Here is a 13163-nt window from a genome sequence, read left to right as displayed (position 1 = left end):
GTTTGCGTACAAATAACAGGGGATTAACTAGTACACATTGGAGTTTACAGTTAAGGGGAGGCAAGTTTAGAATTAATAAATAACCATAAGTCCAAAGTGTACTAGTTAATCTCCTCCTATTTATATGCAAACACACATGTCAAGCAGATGAGAGCACTTATTTGAGGTTTAGCATAATAAGGTTATATATGTGCGCGCACCATCAGTGTAACATCCCACATCACCTAGGGGAGTGGATCCTCTAAGCCTTATATGTATAATCTCATCTCTACCTAGCACGAGGCCTTTTGGGAGCTCGCTGGCTTTTGGTTCCATAGGAACTCCGAAGTTAAACGAGTTCGCGCTAGAGCAATCCCAGGATGGGTGACCCACTAAGAAGTTCTCGTGTGAGTTCCCAGAAACAAAACCGTGAGGGCGTGGTTGGGGCCCAAAGTGGACAATATCCTGCTGCGACAGAGTGGAACCGGGTCTAGGATATGACAATTTAGTATTAGAACCAATCCTTGGCCAGAAGTGTACCGACGAGGACGTCTGGTCCCTAAGGGGGGTGGATTGTAACATCCCACATCGCCAAGGGAAGTGGATCCTCTAAGCCTTATATGTATATTCCCATCTCTACCTAGCACGAGGCCTTTTGGGAGATCAATGGCTTCGGGTTCCGTAGGAACTCCGAAGTTAAGCGAGTTCACGTGAAAGCAATCCCAGGATGGGTGACTCACTGGGAAGTTCTCGTGTAAGTTTCCAGAGACAAAACCATGAAGGCGTGGTTGGGGCCCAAAGTAGACAATGTCGTGCTACGGCAAAGTAGAGCCGGGTCTGAGATGTGACACTCAGAGTTTTTAGGTTTTGGTAAAATAATTGTATATTCATTTATACAGCAAGTGGCCCAGTGATATAGGCGCGGATTGCGGCTTCCAAATAAACAAAGGAATATAAGAGGTGTGACATCCCACATCGCCCAGGGGAGTGATCCGTATATGTATATTCACATCTCTACCTAGCACGAGGCCTTTTGGGAGCTCACTGGCTTCGGGTTCCGTAGGAACTCCAAAGTTAAGCGAGAAGGGGGCTAGAGCAATCCCATGATAGGTGAACCATTGGGAAGTTGCTCGTGAGTTCCCAAAAACAAAACCATGAAAGTGTGCTGGGGGCCTAAAGCGGACAATATCGTGCTATGGTGGAGTCGGGCCCAAGAAGTGGTCCTGCCCAGGCTGTGATGTGACAATTTGGTATCAGAGCTTAACCCTGGCCACGTGTGTGTCGACGAGGACGTCGGGCCCCTAAGGGGGGTGGATTATGACATCCCACATCGCCCAGGGGAGTGATCCTTATATGTGTATTCTCATCCTTACCTAGCACGAGGCCTTTTGGGAGCTCACTGGCTTCTAGTTCCGTAAGAACTTCGAAGTTAAGCGAGAAGAGGGCTAGAGCAATCCCATGATGGGTGACCCACTGGAAAGTTGCTCGTGAGTTCCCAAAAACAAAACCGTGAGGGTGTGCTGGGGTCCCAAAGCAGACAATATCATGCTACAGTGGAGTCGGGCCCGAGAAGTGGTCCTGCCTGGGCCAGGATGTGACAAGAGGTCACGAGTTTGATGCTCCGAGCTGGTGAGTCTGCTTGACTATGGCAACCTCTCAAGGCTTAGAAGGTGTGAATAACCGTAACTTGCCACTAGTTGCCCCCTTTTTAAATTTAAAATGCCAAATTAAGCAAAGGAAACAGCTAATAGTCTCGGGCCAAGAATAGTAGCAATAATTTTCTGAATTATTCTACTAAAATTATTTACTTGAAGTTTTATGATTTCTAGTTATGCAATTTTGCCTTTATTTTTATGGGTGAAGTGCTAATTTAGTTTTTGAACTATCACCTCAATAAAAATTAGGTCTCTAAATTATTTTTTCGGTAAAATAATTTCCTAAATTCAACAAAAATTGCTAATTTCATCTCTAGTATTATATTCAAAGCATTTATCCAATCTTTTGTCAATTTAAGTCACTTTAACACACTTTACAGTGTAATACTGTCATTTTCCTGCCTATAAGTCCCTAATATTTCATATAAGTTACGAATCTAACGTCTAATTTACCCTCCGAAGTTAACTCCATGCACTATTTCTTTATGAAAAATTGCCAATCTACCTTCCCATGTGTATCACTTGCAAGTAACATGACTTAAATTGACCAAAGATTGAACATAATAGCTTCGAATATAATATTAGGGATGTAATGGGCATATTTTTATAATGGACTGATTTTTTTGAAAAAAAAAATTGTTTAGGTACCTAATTTTCACTCACATGATAATTCAAGGACTAAATTAGCAAATCACCTTAATTTTAAGCCTCCCTCAACATCGAACCTAGTTTTGCCCCTGCCTCATCATTATCATAAGGTATTAGGTTAATTAGGAAAATATTGAGGAGACTAATCGTAGGAAAAAGAGTATATTAAGATCAAGTGAGTATGCTTCAGGATATGCACCCTAAGTTAGAAATAACTTCCAAATAAGAGACCTACAAGCGATTCAACTCAAATAATTTACGCATACCGATTCCTTGGACGAGCTTCTGAAAAGTAGACTTGGGCAATGACTTCATGAAGAGATTGGCCAGGTTGTCCTAGGAATGGATTTACTTGACTTCGATGTTCTGATGCTATTGCTACTAGTGAGAATAAAAGAACTTCGACGTTATGTGCTTAGTGTTGTCTCCCTTGATGTATCCCTTCTTTAACTGCACAATACATGCTGGATTGTCTTCAAAGATCGTCGTAGGAAGGTCAATGACGGAAGAAAGACCACTAGTGCTTCGAATATGCTCCATAACTGCTCTCAACCAAAAGCACTCTCGCGAGGCTTCATGTAGGGCGAAATCTCAGCAAGGTTCGAAGAAGTCACAACTAGGGTTTTCTTGGTAGACCTCCAAGATATAGCGGTGTCTCCAACAGTAAAGACATAACCCATTTGAGAACATGCCATATGTGGGTCAGACAGATAACGAACATTTACGTAACCAATGAGGCAAGAATTAACCCGAGGATCGAAAGGGGTAGCGGCTCCTTTTGAGGATTCGAGGGTGTAGAACAAGCCCAAATACATCGTACCTTTGAGGTGGCGGAAAATGTCTTTAACACCATTCCAGTGTATGCGTGTAGGCGTGTAGGCCCATTGCTGTATCCAGCCAAAAGATTAATAGCGAAGGAGATGTCAGGTCTAATGTATTGGGCCAAGTACAATAAAGCACCAATTGCACTTAGGTATGGAACTCCAAGCACCAATTGACAGAAGGGATCTAGTTTAGCATTTAGAGTCCGAACGACCATAGGAGTACTCGAAGGCTTCGTTTTATCCTCATTAAAACGTCACAACACCTTCTCGGTGTAGTTCGATTGATGTACTAGGATTCCATTTGAACAATGGTCAATCTCCAGGCCGAGGCAATATTGAGTTTTCCCAAGATCTTTCATCTCAAATTTCGATTTCAATTGTGCAGCAATTTCCTCAAGCTCTATGAGAGTTCCGATAAGGTTCAGGTCGTCAACATAAACAACAACGATTGCAAATCTGGAGTGTTACTTCTTAATGAACACGCATGAGCATAGTTCGTTATTCATATAACCCTAACTTGTCAAGTATTCACTCGGATGATTATACCACATCCACCCAGATTGTTTCAATTCGTAGTGTGACATCCTCAATCTAATCGAGAAAGTATTCCGTGGTCTAGAACTATTTGAACCAGCCAATGAAAATTGACATGTTCATGACTCAGTGTCTTTCAAACCACAAAAAAGTTTTTCCAATTAATAATTTTTCCTCTGAAGTCTTCCATAAATTTACTCATTCCAAGTCAAAAGTCTTTAATTGTCGCCAGCTAGTACAGTGCACCACTTTGTTTTTTGGAGCCCACCCCACACCTTCTGGATTTGAATTGCATTCGGATCCAAATTGTGGAAATTGTAGTGATCTTCACATCTTAGCTATTCATCGCGCATCGTGCGGTCAGAAATCATTTGACTTGTTTTATTTAAATTAAACGCAAATAGTACCTGACGAAAATTGACGGCCCGCTGTACGATGAACGACTAGGATGTGGGGATCTCTAAGATCCCCCACAAAGTGAACCTGGAGAGGATCTTCTTCCACTCATTCTAACGGTTGTCCCAAATGTGTGTAATTGTCAATCCTTCTTCATCTCAAATATGACTATCTCAACCCCTCTTCTTCATTTCTCATTTATTTTTATGTTCAAATTTATCAAATAATCTAAATAATCAGTTTTAAGTTGTAATGCTGGTGAACTATACGTTTTATCACTTTGGGGCAATCATCTAAAGATTATTAAGAATCAGTTGTAAGTTGTAACACATACTATGTAGTAATGTTTATCTCTTTATTTATAAATAAAATGTATTATGTTCAACTTCTATGAGCATTAATATTTTTCAAAAATTAATTATGGCCAGTTTGGGGTTGCTTAATTTAAGAAAAAAAAAAAAAAAACAGCTTCTTGAAAAAGTTGAGTCCTTAATTGTGTTTGGTAAATAAAAAAAATGTTTGTTCTTGTAATAAAAACCCTAGTATAGATATATCGTTGTATCAAAATAAGAGAATATCGTTATCAAGCAAAGTCACCAATGTGCATATTTTATCGTGAAGGTGCTGAAATTAAGTTACCTAAATTAGGAGAAGTTCTTCTATCCGAAATTGGACTATCACTATCTCAACCCCTCTTCTTCATTTCTCATTTATTTTTATGTTCAAATTTATCAAATAATCTAAATAATCAGTTGTAAGTTGTAAAGCTGGTGAACTATACGTTTTATCTCTTTGGGGCAATCATCTAAAGATTATTAAGAATCAGTTGTAAGTTGTAACACATACTATGTAGTGATGTTTATCTCTTTACTTATAAATAAAAGGTATTATGTTCAACTTCTATGAGCATTAATTTTTGAAAACTTAATTATGGCCAATTTAGGGTTGCTTAATTTTTTTTTTTTTAAAAAAAAATAAAAAAAATAAAAAACAGCTTCTTGAAAAAGTTGAGTCCTTAATTGTGTTTGGTAAATAAAAAAAAAATGTTTGTTCTTGTAATAAAAACCCTAGTATAGAAATATCGTTGTATCAAAATAAGAGAATAACGTTATCAAATAAAGTTACCACTGTGCTTCGAAATTGGACTAGAGCCAAAAAGAGAAAGGGTATGACCATAGAGTTGGGTACGTGTGGATCTGGGAATCAAGGGCGTCGGGTATGTGTGAATTTTTGTGTCTTGATGATATAATTTCTCCTAAATTAGAGCTGTTGAGGATCATATTCATAAGCTTCAAGGAATACTCTAAAGTCGTCTAACAAACTATAATCAATCATAAACCAACACGTGTAAGAGAAGCATATGTTATAACTTAGGGACCCACTACCCACGCGTTGCTGCAGGATTGAAAAGTAAATGAAAGATTATTTTTGAAAGATATAAAAGTTAAACAACAACAACAAACCCACATGCCAATCCTACCAAAAGAAGCTTATTATAATTCTAAGTGAAACAGAGGTAAGTAATTCTAAGTGAAAGGCCAACATAGATAAATTATGCATTCTGAATTTCTCGATTACATAATGCACTCCTCACAATGAAGTCTTCCACTAGACCAATACTTTCATTGGGCTTAGATAATTGTAATCCAACCTAATTCCATAAACCCAGCAGTGGCAGTCTTGTAAATAAAACGAAAAGACCAATGGCACATACGTAATTAGCTCAAAATTGAAGGCCCATTCCAAATGCAATATGAATAGTGCAATTTCTTTTCCAGACTTCAGTAATACGCCAGAATATTCTCATCACACACCATTCCAATTATTAGTAACCCACCCTCCCTTTCCTTCTGCATTGATTTTCCACGTGGCAAAATTTGGATACGTTCAATATTGAAATATTTGAATGTGGAGTGTTGCCAAAATTAGATTAACCGAAATCAACCAAATTAAATCTAAATTTTAATGCTCACAAGTGTAGGCAAGTACAAGATCGTTCCAACTAAGATTGAAATAATTCTAATTATCTAACTTAACTTGCATTGCACTTGGATTGGAATAGAAAAATTGATGATTATAAGAATTTTGAAATTGTAATTGTAAATAAAATAAAATGAACTTAGCTAAGTGATGACAACGACAAAGTAAACAAATTATAATTCAATTGTGAAAAAAACTAGAGCATCTGATTCACCATAACCAATCCAACTCAATTCCCAACATGACATTTGTGTTAACTCACATCAAATACACTCAACTCAAACCAAAGTAGTGGCCAATCACCAAGATTAAAATCAAGCTCATAAGCACAACAAAATGATACTCAACTTGAATGAAAATTCATAAATAATTAAACTGAGAAATTAAGAATTCATAGTCAAGGGCCATAAATGCAATTTGGCAATTTATTTCAATTTTTTTCTTCAAAGAATAAGAGCTTGATGATCTTAATTGATACTTCCAGTTTTATTTTTAGTATTCTCCTTTATTTCATATGACTGTGACAAAATATTTTGTTTTCCACAAGAAAATGACATCTTCATGACTCAATGTCTCTTGATGGAGTCTTCCATAAATTTACTCATTCCAAGTCAAAAGTCTTTAATTGTCGCCAGTTAGTATAGTGCACCATTTGTTTTATGGAGCCCACCCCACTCCTTCTGGATTTGAATCCCATTCAAATCCAAATTGTGAGAATTCTTGTGATCTTCACATCTTAGCTATTCATCATTCATCGTGCGGTCATAAATCATTTGACTTTTTTTTTTTTTTAAATTAAACACAAATAGTACCTGACAAAAATTGACGGCACGATGTACGATGAACGGTTAGGATGTGGGGATCGCTAAGATCCCCCACAAAGTGAACCCAGAGAGGATCCTCTTCCACTCATAATAACGGTTGTCCCAAATGTGTGGAATTGTCAATCTTTCTTCTTCTCAAATATCACTATCTCAAGCCCTCTTCTTCATTTCTCATTTATTTTTTATGTTCAAATTTATCAAATAATCTAAAGAATCGGTTGTAAGTTGTAATGCTGGTGAACTATACGTCTTATCTCTTTGGGGCAATCATCTAAAGATTATTAAGAATCAGTAAAAAAAAAAACAGCTTCTTGAAAAAGTTGAGTCCTTAATTGTGTTTGGTAAATAAAAAAATGTTTGTTCTTGTAATAAAAACCCTAGTATAGATATATCGTTGTATCAAAATAAGATAATAACGTTATCAAGCAAAGTCACCAATGTGCAGATTTTATCGTGAAGATGCTGAAATTAAGTTACCTAAATTAGGAGAAGTTCTTCTATCCGAAATTGGATTAAAGCAAAAAAGAGAAAGGGTATGACCAGAGAGTTGGGTAGGTGTGGATCTGGGAATCAAGCGTGCATGGTTGGCGTGAAGTTTTGTGTCTTGATGATATAATTTCTCCTAAATTAGAGCCGTTGAGGATCACATTCACAAGCTTCAAGGAATACTCTAAAGTCGTCTAATAAACTATAATCAATTAGAAACCAACACGTGTAAGAGAAGCATATGTTATAACTTAGGGACCCACTACCCACACATTGCTGCGTGATTGAAAATTAAATGAAAGATTAGGTTTGAAAGATATAAAAGTTAAACAACAACGACGAACCCACATGCCAATCCTACCGGAAGAAGCTTATTATAATTCTAAGTGAAACAGAGGTGAGTAATTCTAATTGAAATGCCAACACAGATAAATTATATATTCTAAATTTCTCAATTACATAATGCACTCCTCACAATGAAGTCTTCCACTGGACCAATACTTTCATTGAGCTCACATACTTGTAATCCAGCCTAATTCCATAAACCCAGCAGTGGCAGTCTTGCAAATAAAACGAAAAGACCAATGGCACATATGTAATCAGCTCAAAATTGAGGGCCCATTCCAAATGCAATATGAATAGTGCAATTTCTTTTCCAAACTTCAGTAATACGCTAGAATATTCTCATCACACACCATTCCAATTATTAGTACCCCACCCTCCCTTTCCTTCTGCATTGATTTTCCACGTGGCAAAATTTGGATACGTTCAATATTGAAATATTTGAATGTGGAGTGTTGCCAAAATTAGATTAACCTAAATCAACCCAATTAAGTCCAAATTTTAATGCTCGCAAGTGTACAAATCGTTAAGTAGTATAGTAAGCAAGCACAAGATTGTTCCAACTAAGATTGAAATAATTCTAATTATCTAACTTAATTTGTATTGCACTTGAATTGGAATAGAAAAATTGATGATTTGAATAAGAATTTTGAAATTGTAATTGTAAATAAATGAAATGAACTTAGCTAAGTGATGACAATGACAAAGTAAATAAATTATAATTCAATTGTGAAAAACACTAGAGCATCCGATTCACCATAACCAATCCAACTCAATTCCTACAGTTAATTATTAATGAGTAATCATCAAAATTGACGGTCTAGTTCCTCTAATTCATATAGTATTCATGACATCTAGATTACTATGTATGCTCATTTGTGCTAACTGTCACGCCCTGATCTCGACATATGTCCAGGATCAACACGTGACGTCATCAAATACCCATCTCTAACATACCCCGCCTTCGAAAAAAGGCAAAACATGACCTAAGATCCAACTGTGCAATAATTATTCGTTGATTCTCACCAAATACCCTTCTCATTTTCTTATAAATAATCACGTGACTAATGGGAGGATAAGTGCAAAGCTCGTATGAATGCAATTCCTCTCTCTTTTATCATCCTGCATAAGATTCAAATGATATAAATGTAATGTACTACATAATTCAGTTGCACATATAACAACTCTTAATATGCCAACAGACAAATGATTTAATAATTAAAGCAAGAGATCAATGACAATCAAAACATTCTCCAAATTCACTTGACTAGCAATTATAGAATTTTAATATGATTTTTTCCATTTCATTGTTCATCCCCTCGAGTACGATAGAGAGAGACTGACTTCGTTGTTCGTCCATTCGAGTTCGACAAAGAGACTGAGAATCGAGTGGGATAAGAGTAAGTCTGGACTCTGGGAGAGAGAGATTGAGAGGGAGGACTAAGGAGATGAGTTTCAGTTCGAGTCTGGAAGAGTCTTTGAGAAAGTGATGTGATGTGTGTGTGTGTGTGTGAGAGATTTGAGTGTGTGTATGTGAGACGACACTTTATTGGATACGATTCGGATCGGCCCCGAATCGGGGGCTGTGTCTTCAAAATATTGGACCTGCCCTGTTTTGTATATAAAATACTATGGACCCGCCCCGTACCCGCCTCGAACCGCTAGTACCCGCCCCCTTTAAAAAAAGACTTAATATAAATTTGTTGATTATGAAGAGCTGCCTTGTTTGGTGTATTCTTATTAATTAAATCTTTTTAGCAAAATACTAAATTAGGAGGCCATATTATGCCCCTTCTACCTGTAAATAACTCTTATATCTAAATTATTATCCAAATCCTCTTATCCAAGTAAAAAATAAAGGAACAAACACACATACATTAACACAAGGATTTAGCAGTTTCCCATTACTTATCCTCTCATTACCCATGTAATCAACTTCTATCATCCACATTAACATTTTGTACTAAAAAGAAAAAGAAATTAAACTTGTACTATTATTAGAGGAAAAAATAAGAGCAAAAGAATTGAAGTCAAATTAACATTTTTATTTCATGCTCTTGTGTTTCTTTTGTGTGCCCGTTGTCTTTCTCTACAATTTGTCCATGAAGATTTATTGTTGTTTTCATTAGTTTGTCACGAGCAACTATAGTGAAAAGGGGACAAAAGTAAGTGCGATAAGATATGCTAAATGGCAAAGCAATATAGAAGGACATAGGCAGAGGTGCGAGAGGCCGACGGGTTCCAAGCCAGGGAAGCTCTAACAAATCTAATGATTGTTTTATTCACACCCTACACTCGAGCAAACCTGTGCGCAGCCGAGTTACCTCCCCGTTGCACATAGTTCACCAACGACTGAGGAAAAAACGCGGATCATTAATGATAGGCCCCAAAAGTGAACAATCCTCCTCCTGATCCTTCATGGCAGCCAAAACCAGGCTAAAGTCACCTTCAGAAATCATCCTTTTACCAACAGGGCAAAACGTTTGGGCCAGCAACACAGCCTGACGAGCAGGAAAAAGTTCAGCATGGAACGCGGAACATGTCCAACCAATCTAACTCGCAGCTGCAGCAATGAAAACTCCCCCATGATCTCGCATAACAGCACCAAAGCCTCCCCTCGAACCCTGCTGGATCCACGCTCCGTCGAAACTACACTTGACCCAGTCAACTTCAGCTCTCCGCCATATCTGCGGGGGATTAATGGATTTTTCCGTTCCAGTTTTATGCCACTTCTGGTACTCCTGCAACCAACCCTCTGTTCTGACCACCAGCTCCTGCGGCACCCGAGCCCCATTCCAGACAGCGTCGTTCCTATTCTTCCATAGCATCCATATGATCATCAGCCAGCGTCGGTTCTTTAATTATCATCACATCAAATGCCTAGAAAAGTTTTGCCCAACTCAATCAGCACGAGTCAACAAATTTGAAGAATCTGTATAATTATATGAACATAATCAATTTCTAGAAAATTAAAATTACATAATTAACCAAAACCATACTTAGGAATCTAAGCATAGAATCAGAAGAAATATGAGAAAAAAGGAATGGGGAATTTACGAGATCTTTGAAAATGATAAAAGCGATGATGAAGACAACGAAAGAGGAATTCGATCTCGGCGAATCGAACGAACCGAAAGACCGACTTGACACCGTGAGTCAATGCGGATGCATTTGAAACTCGCTTCGCCACGGCTGCGCATTTGGGTTGGGCTTTGGAGTCGGGATTTAATATCATCGGCATTAGATCGGCGATCATCCGATGGGCGATGGTGGTCAGGTGGTGGTGGAGGCAGGCAGGTCTGTGTGAACCGTTGGATCTGGTGTGGGTGGACGGTGCAGCCTTAGCCTGTAGTCTGGTCGCGAAGAACTTAAGAAGACGAAGAGAAAGGCTTGGAACTTGGAAGACGGAGAGACCGAAGATTCGAAGACGCTGGACGGCGGGCACTGTTTCAATCAAAAGTTAATGTTGTTGATAACATATGCCATTTGTTTAAATGAAATTAGTTTTTATCTTTAATGGTACTGGATGAATAGGCGAGCATTCCAGTCAAGTGTTTTTGAGCTAAGTCTTTCCTCGTATCGGCAACAAAAGGGTTCCCTTTCCAGTATGCATAAGGTTCTCTGTCCATCCATTTGATCCTTTCATTGCCTTTCTTGACATCTTTCAACAATTGAATTATCAGCTTTTATGTTGTGGAAAACCATGCAAAGAACTTAGGTCTAAACTAGACCTGACATTCGTATCATATTTCTCGTATTCGTGTCGTTTTTGTGTTGTGGAAAACCATGCAAAGAACTTGGGTCTAATCATGCAAATAATATATCTACTACTTTTTGTTTATGAATTTCAATTTCTTTTTTAATATTGTAAACATAATGTACTACAATATAGTTTACCTATTGTTTAATTTTATAAGAAAATAACGTATCTACTGTTTTATTTTTATTTTTATTTTTTTCGAATATCTATTGTTTTATTTTAATGGAGAGTTTAATTTTTACGAAATAATTTAGGCACTATTTGACTTTACCAAAATAATGGAACTACCATTTTAATTTACCTAGAAAATAAATGCTATTTGATTCAAAATTAACTTACTTATATTTGACATATAAATATTGATAAATTATTTTTAACAAGCATATATGATAACAAATAAAAAATGCGTAATGTATGTAATAATCTAGGTAAAATAATTCACTACAACATAAAAGAATCTTAATTGGTTCTTTGTTGTTTTTCTCAAAAAATATTATTATTTGATGCAAAATAACTGATTGTACAAAGGATTTTTTTTTTCCATTTGAAAAATTTGCCCATAATTATTTATGAACATGGCTAAATTAATATATATATATATATGTTCCTAATATTTATCATACAAGAAAGGTAAAATTTCCATATGGGGTTAATTGCTAATCATAATTAGGGTGAGTAATAATATTTATTGACATAATTAGGGTTTGTGGCATAAGTTGTAAATATGTGATAGTAATTGGTCACATATTTGTCTACATGGTATTCTATTTGAAATTACAGTTTTATTTGGATGTTTAATAATAGGTGGGGTTTTTATTAAAAAATAGAAGTTTCAAGGGTTTTTTTCTAAAGAACCCTAAATTTACCCTATATAATATAATATATTGAAAAAGTTATACTCTAGCAACTTTACGTTGTGGCAGTCCCCAATTGTGTGATGCCCAACATCCTCCTCGAGGGATTTCTTGTAGAGAGAGTGATAAGCCTGCCTTGCCACAAGGAGTTCATGTGAAGACCTATCGCAGGCTATTTCGTCCAGAACCCGATTGCTTTTGGTCTACTTCTTGGTTGCTTTTGTCTATAACTTTACGTTTGTCCCTATACATAAATAGAAATACTAATATAAGTGTGGCCATTGCATTTTCAGCCAGTCATTGTCCCTGTGCATGAAACAAATTCTTTGTTTTATTAACTTCTATTTCTTCCTCACAGGCGTAAACACAATTTTAATTAAAAAACATTAAGCGTTCTGCATAAAGTGACTAGAGCCCCAGCAAACCAGTGCATAAAAATAAATTACAATACAAAAACATCTACGAAGAATCTTTCTTCTGAAAGGAAGACTCGAAATTTATTTATCAGAAACAAACACTCTCTGCTGCTCAGGCCGTCAAAGGATCTAAAGCAAGCAATTCACCACAAGTTATCATACGTATTGGCTTCGACAAATGCAACTTCTGAGTTGAGATGAGTTGAGTAACTTGTCTCATTGTAGGGCGAGAATGCAGACCGGGATTCAAACATGAAAATGCAATCTTCATAAGAGAGAATACTTCCCCTACTTCTTGATGCGTTGGAGGCAAAATGCGTTGGTCCAAAACATCCACAACTGACATTTGATGGGATGGTAATGTTGATGCTAATGACGACGTGGACGAAGAAGACACTGATAAGAATGATGAGAAAAAATCACTAGGATGCCTTCCCATGATTGTTTCCATAGCAGCCACTCCAA

General features: G+C 37.0%; 1 long non-coding RNA gene across 1 annotated transcript; it reads right to left on the bottom strand.

Moving 5' to 3' along the window:
• Nucleotides 1-9692: 9692 nt before the first annotated feature.
• LOC125479959 lies at nucleotides 9693-11662 on the bottom strand. Its single transcript, XR_007260384.1, has 2 exons — nucleotides 10726-11662; nucleotides 9693-10600 (listed from the first exon to the last, which is right to left on the bottom strand). It is a non-coding gene; the product is annotated as an uncharacterized LOC125479959 (long non-coding RNA).
• Nucleotides 11663-13163: the final 1501 nt, after the last annotated feature.

The sequence above is a fragment of a genome, unplaced genomic scaffold, assembly GCF_019419815.1.
Source record: "Pyrus x bretschneideri cultivar Hongxiangsu unplaced genomic scaffold, Pyrus_bretschneideri_v1 Contig30, whole genome shotgun sequence".
Classification (NCBI taxonomy): Eukaryota; Viridiplantae; Streptophyta; class Magnoliopsida; order Rosales; family Rosaceae; genus Pyrus; species Pyrus x bretschneideri.
This window is presented reverse-complemented; position numbering and strand designations above follow the sequence as displayed.